The following is a 3,976-nucleotide window of genomic DNA, read 5'->3' as shown; positions in this document are numbered from 1 at the left end:
TTAGAGAAATATAAACCAAAACCACAGTGAGATACTGTCCCACACCAGTAAAAATGGCTATCATTAAAAAGTCAAAAAGCGGCCGGGCGCGGTGGCTCAAGCCTGTAATCCCAGCACTTTGGGAGGCCGAGGCGGGTGGAGCATGAGGTCAAGAGATCGAGACCATCCTGGTCAACATGGTGAAACCCCGTCTCTACTAAAAATACAAAAAATTAGCTGGGCGTGGTGGCGCGTGCCTGTAATCCCAGCTACTAAGGAGGCTGAGGCAGGAGAATTGCCTGAACCCAGGAGGCGGAGGTTGCGGTGAGCCGAGATCGCGCCATTGCACTCCAGCCTGGGTAACAAGAGTGAAACTCCGTCTCAAAAAAAAAAAAAAAAAAAAAAAAAAAAAAAAAAAAAGTCAAAAAGCAACAGATGCTGCAGAGGTTATATTGGTGGAAGTGTAAATTAATTCAACCATTGTGGAAGGTAGTGTGGTGATTCCTCAGAGACCTAGAGACAGAAATACTATTTGACCCACCAATAGAATTGCTGGGTATATAACCAAAGGAATATAAATTATTCTATTATAAAGACATATGCATTCATATGTTCATCATTACAGCACTATCCACAATAGCAAAGACGTGGAATCAACCCAAATGCCCATCAATGCTAGACTAAATAAAGAAAATGTGGTACATATACTCCATGGAATACCATGCAGCCATGAAAAGGAATAAGATCATGTTCTTTGCGGAGACATGGATGGAGCTGGAGGCCATTATCCTTAGCAAACTAACACAAGAACAGAAAACCAAATATCACATATTCTCATTTATACATGGGAGCTGAATGATGAGAACACATGGACACATGGAGGGGAAAAACGCACGCTGGGACCTTTTAGAGGGTAGGAGGTAGGAGGAGGGAGAGCATCAGGAAGAATAGCTAATGAATGCTGGGCTTAACACCTAGGTAATGGGATGATCTATGCAGCAAACCACCATGGCACACATTTACCTATGTAACAAACCTGCACATCCTGCACATGTACCCCTGAACTTAAAAGTTGAAAAAATATATTTAAATTGCTACTATAATTATCAAAATTATTATAACTATTGGTATAACGGTAGCAGTTATCTTTTTTAGATCTTAAAAAAGATGTGCCAGATACATTGTACATTAAAATATATTATCACGTGTATTTTCTCAACAGATTGTGAGGTAATTATTATTATTATCTAAATTTTCAGATAAGGAAACCATCCTTCAGTTTGAGTACCTTGTCCAAGATCACAGCTCATAATTTGTTTTAATGATATACCTTAGAAAATCAGTTTTGAAGTTTACATAATACTTCAGTCACTTACACTAATAAGAAAAGTGTTGGCCGGGCACAGTGGCTCACACCTGTAATCCCAGCACTTGGGAGGCCAAGGCAGGCAGATCACCTGAGATTGGGAGTTCAAGATCAGCCTGACCAACATGGAGAAACCCCGTCTCTACTAAAAATACAAAAATTAGCTGGGCATGGTGGCTCACACCTGTATACCAGCTACTCAGGAGGCTGAGGCAGGAGATTCACTTGAACTCAAGAGGGGAAGGTTGCAGTGAGCCAAAATTATGCCACTGCATTCCAGCCTGGTGATAGAGCAAGACTCTATCTCAAAAAAAAGGAAGTGTTTGAGCAAAATATTGAAAAAACAAAATTACATAATTTCAAATACTACAGCTTTTATTAACCCATTAAATACATTACAAAGAACCAGACTGAGGACTGTTGATTGAATTAGAAGAGTGATTGCGACATTCTCTTCACAATTGTCTTGCAAATTAATACAAAACACTAATTTACATCACATATTATTATTAAATATGAACTTAGTTAACAACATATTAATTGCTTCTGTATAAGTGCTTTAAAAATACTTACGATGTTTGCAAATCAGACACACATTTGTATTTTAATGCCCCAGTTGCACCTCTTCCAATGGATTACTGAGTAATCTTTTTTATTTTTATTGCACAAACAGAATATCAGGTAAGTCACTGAATTAATTAATGCTGGTGATTAGCAAATAAACACCCTTTATAGGATGGAGGAAGATTTATCATTGGAGAGCAAAAAACAGCAGGAGTTTCAATCCTAGTCTCTGATAAAATAGACTTTAATCCAACAAAGATTAAAAGAGACAAAGAAGGGCATTACATAATGGTAAAAGGATCAATGCCTCAAGAGGAGCTAATGATCCTAAATATGTATGCACCCAATACAGGAGCACCCAGATACATAAAGCAAGTTCTTAATGACCTACAAAGAGACTATGACTCCCACACAATAATAGTGAGAGACTTTAACACTCCATTGTCAATATTAGACAGATCAACAAGACAGAAAATTAACAAGGATACCCAGGACTTGAAATCAGATCTGGACCAAGCAGACCTAATAGACATCTACAGAACTCTCCACCCCAAATCCACAGAATATACATTCTTCTCAGCAGTACTTTGTGCGTACTCTAAAATGGACCACATAATTGGAAGTAAATCACTCCTCAGCAAATGCAAAAGAATGGAAATCATAACAAACAGTCTCTCAGACCACAAAGCAACCAAATTAGAACTCAGAATTAAGGAACTGACACAGAACCACACAGCTTCATGGAAACTGAACAACTGGCTCCTGATATCAACTGGATAAACAATGAAATGAAGGCAAAAATAAAGATGTTCTTTAAAACCAATGAGAATGAAGATACAACATACCAGAATCTCTGGGACACATGTAAAGCAGTGTCTAGAGTGAAATTTATAGCAACAAATGCCCACATGAGAAGTGAGGAAAGATCTAAAATTGACACCCTATCATCAAAATTGAAAGAGCTAGAGGAGCAAGATCAAAAAAACCCAAAAGCTAGCAGAAGACAAGAAATAACTAAGATCAGAGCAGAACTGAAGGAGATAGAGACACAAAAAAAACCCTTCAAAAAATCAATAAATCCAGGAGCTGGTTTTTGAAAAGATCAACAAAATAGACCACTAGCCAGATCAATAAAAAAGAAAAGAGAGAAGAATCAAATAAATGCAATAAAAAACAATAAAGGGGATATCACCACCGATTCCACAGAAATCCAAACTACAATCAGAGAGTACTACAAAGAACTCTAAGCACATAAACCAGTAAACCTGGAAGAAATGGATAAATTCCTGGACACTTGCACCCTCCCAAGCCTAAACCAGAAAGAAGTTGAAACCTTAAATAGACTAATAACCAGGGCTGAAGTTGAGGCAGCAATTAACAGCCTACCAACCAAAAAAAGTCCAGGTCCAGAAGGGTTCCCAGCTGAATTCTACCAGACATACAAAGGGGAGCTGGTACCACTCCTTCTGAAACTATTCCAAACAATCCAAAAAGAGGGAATCCTTCTCTAATCATTTTATGAGACCAACATCATTCTGATACCAAAACCTGACAGAGACTCAAGAAAAAAGAAAACTTCAGGCCAATATCCATGATGAACATAGATGCAAAAATCTTCAATAAAATACTGGCAAACTGATTGCAACAGCACATCAAAAAGCTTATCCATCACGATCAAGTAGGCTTCATCCCAGGGATGCAAGGCTGGTTCAACATACACAAGGCTATAAATGTAATCCACCACATAAACAGAACCAAAGTCAAAAACCACATGATTACTTCAACAGATGCAGAGAAGGCCTTCAACAAAATTCAACAACACTTTATGCTAAAAGCTCTCAATAAACTAGGTATCACAGGAACATATCTCAAAACAATAAAAGCTATTTACAATGAACCTACAGCCAATATCATACTGAATGGGCAAAAACTGGAAGCATTCCCTTTGAAATCTGGAACTAGACAAGGATGCCCTCTCTCACCACTCCTATTCAATATAGTGTTGGAGGTTCTAGCCAGAGCAATCAGGCAAGAAAAAAAAAAAGGGGGTATTCAGTTAGGAAAAGA

The sequence above is a fragment of the Saimiri boliviensis genome, chromosome 4, assembly GCF_048565385.1.
Source record: "Saimiri boliviensis isolate mSaiBol1 chromosome 4, mSaiBol1.pri, whole genome shotgun sequence".
Lineage (NCBI taxonomy): Eukaryota > Metazoa > Chordata > Mammalia > Primates > Cebidae > Saimiri > Saimiri boliviensis.
Note: the sequence above shows the minus strand (reverse complement) of the source record.